Below are 17,593 nucleotides of genomic sequence, written 5' to 3' on the forward strand. Positions count from 1 at the left end.
CTCGATCATCGTCTTTCTGACCAAACAGAAGACCGACGTTGAACCATCGCGAACTCTAGAACGCCTCTACTCTAAACTTTAGACTGTAGGAGATCGGTCGTTTCCTCTCTTCTCGTTTCAACTCTCGTCTCTCTGTTCGTCCTTGCCTCCTCTACGAGTTCTTCGTCCCTATTCGATGTTTTCCGGTGTGCTCGACAGCAGTAACGATCGTTTTTAAATTCAGGAAGAGATACTCGCCGGCAGATTGCGATTCTGAACGCGCGCATGAGAAGAAGAAGCTGCCTCTCTTCCTACATACGTTCCGCTTCCTCTCGCACACACGATCAACCCTTTCCCGTGACTCCAGCTTCCTCCAATTTCTTCCTCTTCGTCGGCTAGACAGAGACGAAAATTTCCATCCTTCTTTATACTTTCAAAGTTCGTCCTTGGTGTACGAGGTGCGACACGCGACGTTTTGTGCGTGTTATACGTATAAAGTATTTTGAAATTTCGTGAACGCTGTTACGACGTTACGATCATTTGGTTGCCAGGTATTCGTAATTACATCGATTAAATTCAAAATCAACTTGGAAATTTATACGTATAAGAGCTACGAGGAACTTTTATCACAAACTTGAGGAACAATTAATACATAACGCAAGAATCACTGTCAGTTTAAACGTACAGTAAGCGTTAAACATAGTCCTACCGAATATTGAGATTTATCGATATAATGGACAGTCGACTGTTCAGATATTTGTATGATCTTTGCGAAATTATACGATACTATTGGGTTGGCAACTAAGTGATCGCGGTTTTTGTCAATATCATCTAATGGCAAAGTCCGCAATCATTTAGTTGCCAATGCAATAGCACCGAGTCGAGTACACGTCTTCTAGTTTCTATGTAGATTATCAAATTTGTTTCGAACCCGACCGATATGAGTCTCGTTTGCGTAGAAATTCTACTCCTTTTGAATCTGCATCTTATCGATCTAATTAAGACAAATACGATTATCTCAACCGCATATGTATAATTGCTAACCAGTTTTGTAATACCATCGACTTCTTTTCATCCTTTCGAACGAATCAGCCTTGTCATTTGTATATTTCATCCTATGGTTTACTTTTTCTCATCTTCCATCTTTCTATGACCACTTGTTATGTTTTCTTTTCATCTGAGTCCGCCTTTTCGAGTACTCTGTAATACGTAACCGCGTGTACAAAAGAGTTCTCTTCCCCGTGAATTACGAAATAAACGCTATTATTATCGTTGATCAAAACATTGTTCATAAAAAGATCTCTCTTTCGCGAGTCACCGTACAGTCTCAGAAGGACAATCTCTCAGCCAATGCTCTCGTACGTGTTTTAATTCCTCGAATAATTGTTCGTTTTTCAGACTATTTTTCTTCTTTCGTTATTTTCTCGCTATTTTCTTTTCCAACGTAAACTGTATCGCGACATCTCGCAAATTTTCCTCGACACGTGGTAGAATTGGCGAAAGCGATCGTCGGAATACACAAATGGGAAATGTGGTTTGACGATGCTGCTTCAGGATTTTTGCCTGTCCGACACGGGCAAGCAGCGTTAAAGCGCGGTTTAATTAAAGCTTGAATTAGTGAAACAAGTAGCGGAGCGTGGATCGACACGCGTCGATATAACTCGCTTGGTTAATAACAATGCCATTGATTCACTGTTTCGCCTGATTTTTTTCGTTCCGGTCGGTCGCGACCACTCGTTGGCTTTTCAGTGACCTCTAATTAAAAGCATTTACCAGCGGCGAATGTTGACGCTCGCCGCGCATTTATTCTCGCCGGATCAATGCAAAATTGCGATTTACTCGGGGTTCGAGCGGTCGAACGCTGATTAGTCTTTTATTTGCACGCTTCGAACAAAGAATCCGAGGCTAGATCTTTCTCAATGGACCGCATTGTAGCTGCCCCAGCGAAATAAAGGATGTTTTTATCAAAGAACAACGATATCTCCGCGTGTGGCTGATCGCCTTTGTTTCCATGCTTCTTTCTCCTTCGTGTATACAGGGTGTCCGCAGAGATCGGCATAAAATTTACTTTGCGTGTTGATGAGATCAAGTAGTTAAAAAAAAAATTCATATCAACTTACGTCGGAAACTGAACTCTTTATGGAGCAGTTGTAAGCGTCCAAAAATTGTTGTTTAATCGCAGATTTAACAAATGTTCGAAATTTCTTTGCTCTGCGAGAACGCAGGTTCTCGTTCGTCGAACTAACGAGGCTTCTCGGTCTTTCGAGTATTCCTGCTGTTGCAGAGATAGCGGTAAATACGTTTGTGTTCGTCCGCGATTTTGTCTAACGAGTCGTAAGAACAACTTCCCTGGAAATTTTCGAACACTGTGACTCTTCGATAAACCATTTTTCGACATAAGCTTCCAGGAACTATTTTTACTTACTTAACTTCATCAATACGTAGTAGAGGTTTTGTTCCAACTTTCGCAGACATCCTGCGTAAAGCTACGAAGACTTTAGCGATAAAATTCGTCTTCTCAATTATTTCGTATCACGTGGGTGATCTCCTCCTGGGGGTCTCGATTTTATCCCTTTTAGGATCGAATTCCTTTTACCACTGTTGGAACAATTGTCTTTCACTAATTGTTAATTATAAAATACGTTGTTCCTGTGGCTTCGAAGATCTTGTTCCTGGAATAGTATCCTTTATTCAGCGATGAAATAGCGGCACCCAAACATTGAATATAACGTATTTCAAAGTATTTGATATATTACGTGCTTTTGTGTATTATATATGTAATCATAAATAATCGAGGAGGTATCAATACTGATTACGATTTCATTGTCATAATTTGTAATTGTAATACAGTTACATACAGTTATAATTATGCAATAAGTAACATTTTCATTCTATGACGATATAAAGTAACAAGAGACAATGTTGATTGGTTTAACAAAGTCTAGTTGACCCGTGTATTTAATAACACACTCGTACACTTCAGAAAAAATGAACGTCACTGTCCCAAAAGTTTGCCAGAGAAATAAAATCGTATGAAATAAAAAAATAATGGAAGATTAATTACATAAAAAATTTCAACATCTAATTTGATTTAGTCGAACGATAGAATTCTTTGTTACACGTACGTTCTTGATTTTATTAGAGAACACCTATCTCTAATTGAAACGTTAACGACTTTGTTGATACTAAAATTTGAAGTATAAAATACGATTAATCGGCACATTAAGTTATCAACGAATTTTATCGCCACTTTACAAAGTATATTACGGTATATTGTGTCACTTAATATAATCTATTCTATAGATCTCTATAGAGATCGGAGCTGTTCTTTTTAAGAATTTTTCTGCCCTTCCTTCGTTGACTCACCAACGTCGTGTCACGGCCAGCAGATAGAGAGAGCTTGGTCTATGTTATCCGTATTTCTACGAGAATCTTCGGTTAATCCGTAAACAGTGAGATAGATCCAGGCCAAGAGACTTCTGGACAAGAACGTAGAAGGAAAGAAAAGCATCACGTTTCTCTCGGTTTTGCGGTAGCAGCGCAGGTAGGACAACTCCGACAAAGTGTTGTCTGGCTGGTGTTCACCGTCGCATTGTACCGATACATATCGAATTTCTCACACAAGCACGCTTAAAGACGCGAGTGCGTGGCAGTGCATAACAAGTGGGCGATCGAAGAACTCGGAGTAAGAGTTGCTTGAAGAACATCCTGATCACCACGTGGCTGCTGTTGCAAACCCTTCGCAAATTATTATTATTCGCGATATTCTTTCGAACTGAACATCGATAAACATAGGTGTACGACATAGGTATATAGCATAGTATGTATATTACGTAGTACGTGTGTAAAGTTTCAAATGTATGGTTTTTTTGGTATTTTTCGAAAATTATTTGCAAGTAAAATCTACGTTCTATCGAAGTGTAGGAAATAATTTTAACGTTTCATTTTCTTATTTAAATTCTTTTATTTAAAGCGTGTAGAACGGGTAAGTATGAATTATGGTTTATTTCGTTGGTTACACTGTAACTAATGTCTTTCATTCGACCTAATAATATTTTGAGTTTAGAAAAATGTATATAGTCATATGTATACACGTGTTTACGTGTAATTATTTGTATACACATGTACGTATATACTTATGTACACGATAGCTACTATCGTGCATATGATAGTTATAATTAGAAATTCGTATAGCGTTAGAAGATACTGAAATAAAAAGAAGTTTATTCCTAGAAAGACGCTGTTTTTCTATTTACTGTAACACATATTCTATAACCTTGATAATACATAAAACGAATACAATATAGGAATACATTTGCTACGAATGCTTTTAGCAATTGTCATTTAATTTTTGCTTAGAGAAATTCAACGAGCAAAGCAAAAGACTATTCTCTTACGGAATGATCTTTTCACGATATCGATGGTCGTGATTGCAAGTCAAAAGTTCTTTTCTTTTACTTAGCCAACCTACTTTTCGTTCGCCAAGTTTATTACCAGAAACTTCGTTGTTTTTAATCGATCAGACGATAACACAGAATTCCTAACTCTCTGTCGTCAAACTATGATACTTCGCGTTTATTCAAATTCTACGCTCTCGTCCGAATCGTCGGTCTCGTAACAAAAACGTCCTTTTTTCGAGTTTTTTTTAGATAATATCGCAGCCTGGTAATGAGAATCGGCGTTTGCAATAAGGGATCGGTATTGTCGTGAAAATGTTCTATGTCGTGACTTATCGAACGAGAATTAACCAGTTCTACGAAAACAACTTTTTCCACGGTTTCGCAACTTCGCCACTTAATTAGATATACGGTTCTACGATGTAATTACAGATCGAAAGAAAATAGCGGCTTGTGCAATCCGGAAATTCCAATTCTAGATACGAAAATCATCTTAAAGGAAAACTAGTAAACGTACCGAACTCCGTGGAATTAGAGAAAATATTTATTCATTAAATCCGCCTTTATCTGAATCAGGGGATGACGACAACGATGATAATATGATACCAAGAATTATATAATTATGCTGAATATTACCGTGGATATGTAATTACAAAAATGGAACAGCTGCTCTGCTACAATCGCAATACTAAACTATCTATAAAACATATATTTTTCCACACTGTTGCTCTGTCTGCGAAGTCTCAAGACGAAAAACGAAAAAAAGCTCCACTCTACGATCAAAGACATCGATAAAAAATATATGAGAAATACAATATTTTTCATAGAACGACTTAAAATAATACAGGAAATATAAACTGGCAATAAGAAAGCAGAATAGATCAAGACTGATCATTAGATATACGTTATACCTGAAAACTATGCTTTGTACAAGCATAATTTAGAAATAGATATTGTTCGTTAGTGCGTCCTAATTAATACATATTCGGATCTAAGATAATACAATGTTAAATAGACGCTAGAGACGCGGCATATGAATAAACGAAAGAAAAGGAGTAATTACAGATACGTCCATTGCAAACATACGATACGACAGGTATTCCGTGAAAACTGAATTAAGTTCGATCGAGCAAAAATTAAAGGCTCAAGAGTGTTCTTTCGCTTTTCTAGCAACTGACAAATACGTATAAATGTGTCATATCTGTTACGAGCCTTTTAATCCTTATATCATTACCGAACACGCGTCATTCTTTTTACGTTTTTATTTCATTTGACGAAACCGTACAAAAACTCTGGTGCAGTTGAAAAAAAAAAGAAAAAGAATATCAGGAGTCCTTTTTATCTTGGCAGGTCTCGTTCTGTTCGCCGCGTTACAAATTTGTCCTCAGATAATTACTCACGACGGGTAACGCGGTTCGCCACGTTTCAATTTCCCAGCCCGTCGAAATCGATAAATTATAACCGCGCGAGTAATTATTCCGTCCGCGGGCGTCGTCTGTTCGTCTTCTCTCGGAAAAAAAAGGTTTCCCTTTCGAGGCGGCCTGGCCTTTCTCGCTGTGCATCGTCCGTACGAAGGGAACACGCGTTTCTCGTTGTTAGTTTTCATCCGAGCCCTCGCGGAATTTCACATTCACGTTTGCGACGCGCGCTCCTCTGCGCCTACGTTATCGCGGACAAAGCGGCCACATTCCATGACGATCGTTGATTTAATCTTTTTTTCCTTCCTTTCATTCACGTCACTGACTCGTAGGTGACTTCGTCATTAGGGGATTCGTGTATTTTATTGTGCGAACCACGCGATATCTGTTGTACTGCACACAGTAGGTACGTTGTTCCGGTACGCTAAGGAACACTGACCGATGAGTTTTCTGAAGGAATTTGTAAGCAACGAATTTAAAAAAGATTCGATGTAAGGATTTTGTTTCTTTGTTTTTAACAGAAATTTCTTTATTTTTGATTTGTTAAGGGTTTATCGCGTCCGACTGAGAGTTGCGCGTTGAATCGCAAAAGGATTTAAAATTGAGGCACTTAGAGCAGAGATAGACTGCCAATACTTGACAAATTGACAACGAACGATACTCGTTGCTGTCGAAGATATTTTAAATGTGAGCGCAAGATATCCGTAAGTAGGTTAAACGTGGAAAATTAAAATTATTTATCCTTCACTTTTGTGTCATCAATACAGCTTCTACCGAAGTAAATTAATGTTATAAATATTCAGAAAATATTTAGCTTAGCTTGTCTTGGTCTGTTTTAATTTTTTCATAGCGTAGTTTAAGAGTTTAATACCGTAATTTTTTATTTAAAGAGTAAGAAAATAAAAAAAAAAAAAAACAGTGTTCAATCGTACAAATACGTAGGTACAGATTTTCGAAGCAACTAAATTAATGTACTGTGTAGTTGGTATAGGAAACTGTACACATATTTTCATAGCCTCGTTCAAGAGTTTAATACCGTAATTTTTTATTTAAAAAATAAGAAAATAAGAAAAGAACAGCGTTCAATCGTACAAATACGTAGGTACAGATTTTCGAAGCAACTAAATTAATGTACTGTGTAGTTGGTATAGGAAACTGTACACACACTGCATCAAAATTAACTTCCAACACACGTGCGCACATATGTAATGTCCTTAAGCGGTTAATATCTGCCAGTGTTTAATTTTCGATTACGTGACAGTGCCACATTGAACGTTGAGTTGAGAATATCAGTTGAGAAAGTTAAATTACGTAAAAAGATTGAATTATAATAATTTATAATAAAAGCGATGGAGATACGATTATTATGGAATCGAATGGCACGAAGATTTTAATTCGCATAAAGTATAATCCGAAGTAGTAGATCTTTTTTTGGAAAATTTGAATATTTAATTTAAGGTAGGATATTTGGACCGACTAAACCGGATTAGAAGGAATTCTGCAAGTTCTACTCGAAATGATTCTTAAATTAAAATTGCCAACTCGTGCTATATTTGCGATCGACGTAAGATTGCGTTCTATAAGACGATCTGTGTATCTGTGTGTGTGTGTGGAATCCATGTATCTCTGATATTTCCAGACAAAGGACAAAAGATAAAGAACATTTTCATTGTATAAATGCGTATAAATGATTTCGAACGGTCTTAAAAGAGTAAGACCATTAGATCAATGAATTTGTCGTAGCTACAGATATACGTAATCGAGTAAAAAAATTATTTTCACGGTCACGTAATTGAACGAAAGTTTCATTTGTTGAGAAGAGCGAGGTCACTTTGAAATCTCGTATAGACAACGCTTATGTCTGTCATAAAATGTCCTCGGCGAAATACGGCAAGTTCTATTTAAAACGCAGTTATAAAAGTTGAGGTTTTCAGATGCATGTCTGTTGGCAGAAGTATCTCAATGTTTTCCAAGCATTGCAGTTAGCTTCATCGGAATATCAGCGTGTCATTCATATAACGCGTGTCATTCAACGCGTTGTCATTCGTATGCTTGTAAAAATGTGAAATATTCCTTTTTAAAGAACGTGACTCATACCCGAAAAACTTTTAGCAACGTGTAATAGCGAGTTACGAAAACGTCAAATCTCTGTTTGAAATATTTTCTTAAACAATACTCTAAGATATATTACGTCTGGCCGTACATATTCATTTTTATTTTTATCTTATCGGCCGGCTTATTTTAGTAAGCAAGAAGTGCATTCAAATAGATGAATGAACGTAGAGAGCGTAGTATTTAATACTATACTGTATATTATTCACTAGAATTTTGTTTGTTACAGCATCTGTTCGCTGTAGCATACGTAGTGTACAAATTTAAGAAAAACTCGTTTTAGATCTGTGGTCTCCAAAGTAAAGTTACCATACAATACAAATAATATAAAAACAATAAAAAAAGAAAATTATATAGAGAAATGATAAAACATAAATGATAAACACAAATGAGAATTAAATGATAAAACATAATAATCCAAACAATATCTTTAGAAATAAATACAGCTAGAGGGCAAATTCAGGGTAGGATTGGAGAAAGGAATAAATTCCTTGTTTGTTTAGTTTCATGTTACAAGTGTTAGAGCTGAGACATAGAAGATTTATTATGATGAGTTATACTAAGGAACAACGCGTAGAAATAGTAGACTTTTATTACCGAAGTAATAAGTCCATTATTGGCCGCCACGTTAACCCGATCCTCCGACCCCTGATTACTTCCTATGGGGCTATCTAAACGGAACGAGTATATGTGAATAAGCCACGTACACTTGAAGAGCTCAAGGTAAACATTCGTGCAGAAATTCGAATATCACAACCTCGGACATTCACCATTGTTATGAAACACGCTATCGAGAGCCCGACTTTGCCAGGAACTAAATAGAGTGTATTCGAAAGATATTATCTTGCACCCATAGACTCCATTATCGTATAAATATGTTATAAAATATAAATATAGTTATTTATGTTTTAAATCCTCTGAATTTTGGAAAAATCCATATAAAAATATAATCCATAAACCCTCTAACACTCGTGAAAAGGGTAAGCTACGATAGTTGTAATATACAGGGTGGTTGGTAACTGGTGGTACAAGCGGAAAGGGGGTGTCTCTACGCGAAAAAAGAAGTCGAAAATATAGAATAAAAATTTTTCGTTTGGGGCTTTGTTTTCGAGAAAATCGACTTTGAATTTTCGCTCGGTACGCGTGCGCTTTATCGCGGCTCGTTGTAACGGATCTCACTGTAGAGCGTTGTCACGATTGACGTTATTTTTTTAATTTTTTAAATTTTTAAATTTTTAAATTTTTAAATTTTTAAATTTTTAAATTTTTAAATTTTTAAATTTTTAAATTTTTAAATTTTTAAATTTTTAAATTTTTAAATTTTTAAATTTTTAAATTTCTAAATTTTTATTCTATATTTTCGACTTCTTTTTTCGCGTAGAATCACCCCCTTTCCGCTTGTACCACCAGTTACCGACCACCCTCTATAATATAATAATATGATATAGTACCTGTTGCAGCATCCTAGTTTTATTAATAAAAACTACCTGTTGTAACATTATTCCCTGTAAAACATTCCACCGTATCTATTTTCTATCAAACTTGTAGCTTCACTATCCATCGGGTGGAACGTTAATATCGACGAACATTAAGTAAATTTTCTCTCGTCTCTCGCAACAACACACGCGTAACTCCTCCTCTCTTTCACCAAATCTTTCGCTGCAATTTCTCTCCGCGGTATCTCCCCCCGCTCTGCCATCCGCTAATTGCGTTTCTATCACATCGAAAGCCACGTATGCACGTCGAATTCGGCGAGCCATCATCCATCATCATCGGCCGAGCGAAACTGCTAAACCCACTCCGCGGAATCGCCGCTTTAAGAGGGTAGGAACGCGAAGTATACCGGTCGCTCGTGCTGCAGACGAGCGCAACAGACGAGCGTCGAAAATCGATCGAGATTGGCATAGCAATTACCGCCTTGATTGCACTTCCATCCGCGATACCGTTCGCATTGCGTTCTTGCCCGCGCGAATCTCTGCGAGCCTACAGAGCGTTTCAAAAGGTTGTTATCAAATTTCTGTAGCGCGTAGTACAAAACGGCGAAACAAGTACAAAACGGTGTTAACAAGCGTGGCTCCGAATATCATCAGTTTTGGAATTATAAAACGTTTTCAACTACGGCGGTTTATTGAAATGTACTCCAATATTCGTATTTTGTATTTTACTATGAAGTTTCATTAGCACTATAACGTGTCACGACGATGTCATGGTTGTATCGGTAAAATTTGAGACCAATCGGGAAACGTATATAGAAGTTACAAGATATTTATTGTAAACATATAGTTTGTAAAAGTATACAGCATGAATAGCCATTTTAAACACACGATAAACGTTAACACGATAAACGTGTATTGTTCATTTTCAAATCTGTCCCAGAAACCAATGTAATTATAGTAGTTGTGTATCGTTAAAATAGTCGGGGTTAATAAAATTTCAAAGTATTACGTATAATACATATTCGTAAAAGGTATGTGAAAGTGGTGGAATGACACTTTAACGAACCACCGCTGAGCTTGTAACGACGCAAGAAACTTTATTACACGAGGAAATTATTCCAAACTGAGGGCATTTAATCAGTAACGTGTTCAACGGCATAGATAAATAATTAAGAGAGATTGGAATATCGAAAGGTAATTTTCGAAACTGCGGGAGATCGGCGTCGATTCGTAGTTTTAACTCGCAAGAAGATAGGTTTGTAAAAAATTGACCAAAATCACGACACAAGTTGGAATTCATTAAACGTAGAACGACGATCGAAGAAGGAGCTGTTAACCGCGTTCCCGCGTGGAGAATTTTCTATCAGTTATTTTCCTACGCAATACAAATATCGGATAACTCGCACGTATCAGATTCTTCGGAAACTTCGTATCGAAATTCAAGAAAAATTGAACGTTCTGTCGAATAATGCATAAACGTACATCGGTTCCTTCAATGGCTCTTTCTCGAGAAACATTTTATTCTTTTCGCAACGATCTCGCTTGGAACACTTTCAGATCCTTAGAGCGTCCAACTTCTCATAATTAAACGAATTTTATAAAAACTAGAATAAATGACAGCGTTACATGTGAAGCGAATTTTATAGGAGCTAAACTAAACGATCGTGTCATATGTTAAACGAATTTTATAAAAACTAGAATAAATGATAGCGTTATATATCAAACAAAGTTTATAAAAACTGGAATAAATGACAGCGTTATATACAGTGAATGAAATAGTACATTGCAGTCAAGATTCAGACACGTGTTACCTGTTTTGCATCTACACATAAGAATCAATGTTATCTTGATAATCCTCTTACAGTGTCGTCAATTACCTCGTAGTTGATGCTACCTTGAAATTACCCAATTTCGGGTATCTCTCTCTTTAATTTCTTTTGGTATTCAACTATTGAATTGGCAGCTAAGTGATTGCGGGGTTTGTCAATACCATCTATTGATAAAATCCGCAATCACTTGGTTGCCAACCCAATAGAATCACAATTTTCTTCAGTTGTAAGATACTCAGGCATCGACTGGCAAACGTGCCACAAGTTTTTCCAACAATTCGATACGTAGATTATGCTTCGTCGATGATAACGTCTCCGAACGAGACGCTATTCGCACGGTCTCGTTTTTACCAAGAAATTTGTCTGCCTTCGTTTGCTGAGATATACATCTACATACTCAGGTTGGCAGCAGCTTTTCTGAAACAGTCTGTAGTCCGTATGTTCTCGCACACGCTAGCCATTCGCTCGCATCGCGTGGTCCTTAGGATAAGTATAGTCTAGCGTGGCTGATAGGATAAGAACACGACGCGTGTGTCCCACTGACAGCCGGCCTCCGTCGCTCCGGCGAAGGTTATCCCGGGTATCCGTTAGGAGGATCGTAGAGCGAAGAAGGCGGAGAGACATGCGATCGAAGCGAGACGAGTTGGTAGACGGATCGGGTGGAACGAAGCGGGCAAGGCGGGGGAAAAAAAGAGAAGGAACACCAAGGAGGAGAGGCCGCGGAGCAAACGAGTCGGTCGACCTAAAGACTGGAAGAATGCGAGCAGAGCCAGAAGCGGGCGAACGCGAGTAGAGCTAGCTGGTGAACGAGTACACGAGTACAAGGAGGACAGGAAATGATCGAGTTAACGAAAGAGTAAACGAGAGAAAGAAGTTGCGCGCGAGCGGATAAGTGACCGGCCGAAGAAAGGAAGAATGCGGGAGAGCGTAGAGCGTAGTTGGAGAGAGAAAGAGGGAGCGAGAGGGATGCAAGGTGTTAGAGGGTATAAGAGGGAAATACGCGCGAGAGGATAAGGAAGATAGAGCGTGCATACGATATGGAACAAAGTGAAAGAGCGCGGTTGTTAGGGAACCCGCGGAAGAAAGAGGAGGGAAGTAGTGTACGTGACCGAGTAAGATAAAGCTTCCAGAAGGGTGCGAGATACGAGCAGAACGAGCGCGGCAGAGAGTGAGGTCAGTGTATGCGCGACATGGTGTGGGCTTGTGACTGCGTGGGTGGGTGCGTGCGTGCGTGCGTATCGTATGATGCGTATGTGCACACGCGTGAAGACCGGGATTCCTCGTTCACCGCGGCTTTCTTCGGTGTAGGAGGGCTCGGATTCAAGCGCCTCCCACCATATATACAACACGCTACTCGTGTACGAAACGAGCGCTCACGGTACGTGCGTGAACGCACAATCCTTATCCCACTCCCTATCTCTTTTCTCCTTCTCTCTTTCTCCGTCCTTCTGTATCTCGTCCGATCTCTCGTTTTCTTTCTCTTTCTGGTCCCCCTTCTCGTTCTTTTTTTTTCTACCACGATGTTGCACGGTTCTTTCGTTCTTCTCCCCGCCTGCCTACTCGTAAGCGGATTCTATCGTTCCTTTTTTTTTTACCTCCCTTTGACTCTTTTTTTCCCGCCTTTTTTTCTTATCCCCACCGCGCAACGTTACCCGCGTTCCGCTACACTGGGGAACGAAGCGTGTACACACGTGTGCGCGTACACCACGAGGACGCGAGATATCGCGTCGTGGTATCTACTTTTGTTGCATGCCTGCGCTATCTCCGTCCTGTTCCCTTCCCTTTCCATCCCTCTTACGCTTTTTGCTCCTACTCCCCCGCGGTGCTTTCATTTCCCGCCGTTGTCTCTTTCTTTCTATCGTGTTACACGAGAGACTCGTTCACGTTGCTCGCAGTTTGTCTCTTTCTTCGGAGAACGGCCGACTCCGATGCGCGAAAGCGCGACGCCGATACTTATCGTTTTATACGTACGCGATATACGTACATACACACGTGTATGCGTACGTTCGTTCCTGGCGTCCTTTAGGGCCAGAGAAAATGCTCGTGGCGGAAGCAGTGGATGTTTGACGAGAACGAAATGGATTTGAAATGGGTGTTGGGTTTTCGGGGTAGTTTGCGAAATCCGGATTACCAGCGGTGTTTGAACACGAGCTTAAGAGGTCGATAAATTTTCGGAACGCGGGATCTCTGTCGCAAAGTTTCATTTCGCCATTATTTATCGAGATACAATGGAAGATCTCTGTTCTCCTTATTTGATATAACGCTGAATTAACTTCACGTAATAATAGTGAACGATTTCAAATCGTTAACTTTGCCAAATATCGAGAAGAACTATTATTAGGAATTGATGTAAAATCTATTGTTAAGAATGTAGGAAACTATTTTTGTATTTATGGTAGAAAGTTAAGTAGATAAAATCTTCAGGTTGTACCTGATATCCGGAAGATGGAATTACAAATTTATGCGACGAAAGTAATACATTTTGAAGAAGTAAATCGCATATTAAGAAAGTATCGAAGGATTAATGCCAGATTCAAGTAGAAATATGTCTTGCCTTAGATTCTTGGTAAAGTGTTATCGCGTAATCAGCGAATCTTTTACTTTCTCAATAATTGACTCGAGATAATAAGAAATCGTAAACCTACGATACGATCGACCTAAGAATCACAAATAGCTATAGCGAAAGACAACGATGTTTCCATAAACTCTAAATTCTATAAATGTTAGTCGCGTGTCCCATCTGATCCGCACCATATCGTGATATAATCTTCATCCTTCTTTTCCACAATCCTACTACTTTTTGAACCATTGTCATCGTCGTTTTACGAGCACGTAATTGTACAAAAGTATTGACCTAATTTCACGAGAAAACGTTCCACGCAAGACTCGTACACTCTGAAACACGTAAATCGGACCTGCTATAACGATTAAGTCGAAAAGTTTACAGCGTGGTCGAAAAATTGAAAAGCGTCGAATTCAATTTCTCTTGGATCAGAGGCGATTGCTACTTAAAGGAAGTTGAGTAGATACTTGGACCGAAATTGATCTCGCGTGCCTCGGTGGCGAGAGTCGGATTATAAGGGAGACAAAGTTTCCGAAGTGTGAGTATTATTGGATTAGCGAAGTGTCAGAGAAACGTTATAGACGGTGCAACTTGTAAGCACTTCCTGCGTTTGCTTTCCTTCCTCGTAACTCGTGTGCAACGACGCAACAGACGCGCCGCCATACTCTGTTCTTCGGGAACGTGACCCGTGCAAACGCGACAAAGGAACTCGCCAACGTTGCATGTCTCCTCTTTTATCAATTGTTTTTTACAGAGGGTTCTAATTGCGCTGAGCAATTTGCTCGTATACCTACCGCATAATTTCTCTCAACTATCGTTTCGCTTATCGCGCCGGTTTACTCAGTTTGATTGTATTTTAATTCTCTATGGTTGGCTGATGTAAGATAGTGCTGCTACTGGCGATGAATAAATTAGTTTAATACATCAGCTCGTTACGTAAAAAGTATTTTTTGAAATTTCAGTAATCACAGGATCTTCCGTCTAGAGGATGAGTCGAGGCAGTCGAAAAATGTATATTCTTCTTGAAGGTGAAACGTGAAACGTTTATAGATGTTTAGAGTTACGATTCATTAAAATTTCTAGTGACAATTAAAATCTAATTGAAATGAAAACTAACTGTCCAAGCTTCTATTCACCGAGACAACAGGTTTTGGATTTTCTTAAATTGTATATACAATATATTTAATCATACAATCAATTTCTGTTTGAACTTCTTTCACTTGTACTATAAGAACTTCTTCTTCTACTATACTATAAAACTTTTACTATAAGAAAGACTGGAATCGTCGATGTAAAGCCAAATTGTGTGTTCTTTTTCTTTTTATTCAACCACAAGCGCTAAAAACGAAATAGTAAATAAAAATATTGAAGATAAAAATTTACATATTGCATATAGTAGTTAAAAGCGATTGCCATTATGACTCTGTTACTTTCTTTTTTTTTAATACGTTGAACATTATCAAAATTCAATGATAAATAATTCGTGGCAGCAGGGTTAGTCACAGGAAGGGTCGAATCTCTTCTGGCAAGGGAATGTTTCATTCCCGGAAGCGAGTGTTCCGCTTCCGTTGACCGTTCTGTTGCCTTTTAATTCACCCATTTAATAGAGTAACTGTCGCTCCTTTTCAATGAGATCGCCGTAAAATGAAAACGCCGCTACCGTTGTTCCACTTTTGTTTTCTTCTTTCTTTCTGCTTTCTGGCGTGTCGTCGCAGGTAAAAATGTAAACGTAACTTCCACGAGACAAGCGGATCTGCATCGTTGCGACTATTTTTCGCGAGGATTTTTGTAAAACGTCGAACACCAGTGAGAAACGTTAATCGAATTGTATCGTCTTAGATCGAAGAATATCGTATCACGAGTATATTGAATACTCGTTAACGTGGAAGCTCAAAGTATATTTCGTGCGATAAAGAAATGAAAAGAGGATCGTTTTATCAATTTCCTTCGTTGTCAAAGTCATTTATGCTTTCCACTTTTAACCGAGATAGAAGCCTTTATGATTAGGAATATGAATTTTTTAAAAACGCATTTAATAAGATACGATTTATTCTACGCACGTACTTCGTTATTAATCTGTATTATATTTGACTTGAAAATATTATCGATAAATTTGCGTTGCAGGATATGATATAAGTACATAGCTAGCTTGTTTATTGTGTATTTTGCAAAAATTATTTTCTGGAACATACATCTGCTTTTCACTATAGTAAAAACATTAACTATAATATATTATACATAATGTGCTACAATAGGTATCGCACGATTTTTACGAATTTACGTAACAAAAACAATGTAACAATATTTAAGACTTGTACTTCATTCTTCATTTACAATTCTCAATATCTGAAAACTCTTTAAAAAAAGTTATTCTATTTCAGTTATCGTACAATTATAAAAATATGCCGCAACAATACATAACAACAGTACATCGTAGCAATATATAAGTAATTTTATTAAGAAGTAAATGTAGTTCAAAGTTCATGGAATCCAATCAGAAGTTAGGTTAAAGGGAGCAGATGTTTTAAGCCTTTGAAAAAGCTTCAATTGCTATTAACTTTGCTGAAAAAGTTACCATTCGAGTTAAATTAGAATTACACGTAATAAAGTATCCTTTGAAATAGTTGAAAAGTTTTATAATATTCGATCGAGGACAAACGCTATTCACAAACGAATAAAGTCAGATGATTAAACGCGACAAGTGCAATCCAAGCATTTATGAAGCAGCTACTCTCGAAAGTAGTTAAACGAGTAGACGAAAGAGATTTTTAAGAATCTTTTATGAGAAATTTTTGTAAGTTTTTAGTGTGTATTTACAGAGTTGTTAGATAGCGTTTCTTCCAAGAAGTCGTAAGATACGAGGCGTTGTTTTTCTATGCCATTAAGTTCTAAAAGTAGTAAAACATCAGTTGAGAAGAAATGTCTTTGTTTTTTTATTAACTCCATTTATAGTTTCATTTTGTTCGATTGACATTAGAAACTACTTACACGAGTTGAAAACAAACGATGACTACGTAACCAGTGATACTCACATTTTATTATTTCACTAAACAATGATTTCAAAATATCAACCTTCTTCACCTAAGACTCGTTTCAGCTAATTAAAATATGTATGTGAAGTTAAAATTCATTGAGTTATAGGTTGAATCGTAAAGTTCGTTTTATTAAATAGAATTATATTTTGAACTTGCTTTATGAATTTGAAACAATTTGACTAATTCAACAATTTGACTAATGATATTTAAGTTGAGAGTGTACACGTATAAATAGAACTGTATTAATTTTTCGATTTTTTCTTCATGAAGAATTATTGATATATTTTGGTCTGTTAATTTAAACATAAATGTCTTTGTCGATTAATTAGAACATTTCTACTTAATGGGAAACTTATTATATCGCAGGATTTATTTATCTTGCTTAAAAAAAATGTTAATGCTCTTGAAATTTGCATGAAATTTCGGATTATCAGACGCTGCTATACCTTTATGGCTCCAATATTCCGGGTTCATCGTTTAAATTTAGCCCATTAAATGTCGAACGTGTGTTAACGCAACGTTTCATTTGAGATTCTTTTTCAATCACTATATATTATCGAATTCTGTTTCCTGACGCTGTGGTGAAAAGAAATCCCAAGAATCTGCATCATATTTCTTCCCCCACTTAAATCTATCGATTTTATAAAGTTTGAAGAAATTTAAGTATTTCATATCACTATGATAAACTATCTTTATTTTTAATCACAGAATTATTTTTCAAATAATTCCTCCAATACATACATCGTATCTGTTATTTTATTTACCACTTTTCCCAACAATTTTCTACAACTTATTAAGCTAGTTTAGTTCTTGACTAGTTAAAT

The 17,593-nt window shown here is 37.4% G+C and overlaps 1 protein-coding gene across 5 annotated transcripts in view; it reads left to right on the top strand.

Moving 5' to 3' along the window:
* Window positions 1-17,593, top strand: part of wge (BAH domain and coiled-coil containing protein winged eye) — a 346,446-nt gene that overhangs the window by 54,730 nt on the left and 274,123 nt on the right. The window lies entirely within an intron of this gene.

Source organism: Bombus flavifrons, chromosome 1 (genome assembly GCF_040668555.2).
Source record: "Bombus flavifrons isolate JBK064 chromosome 1, iyBomFlav1_principal, whole genome shotgun sequence".
Lineage (NCBI taxonomy): Eukaryota > Metazoa > Arthropoda > Insecta > Hymenoptera > Apidae > Bombus > Bombus flavifrons.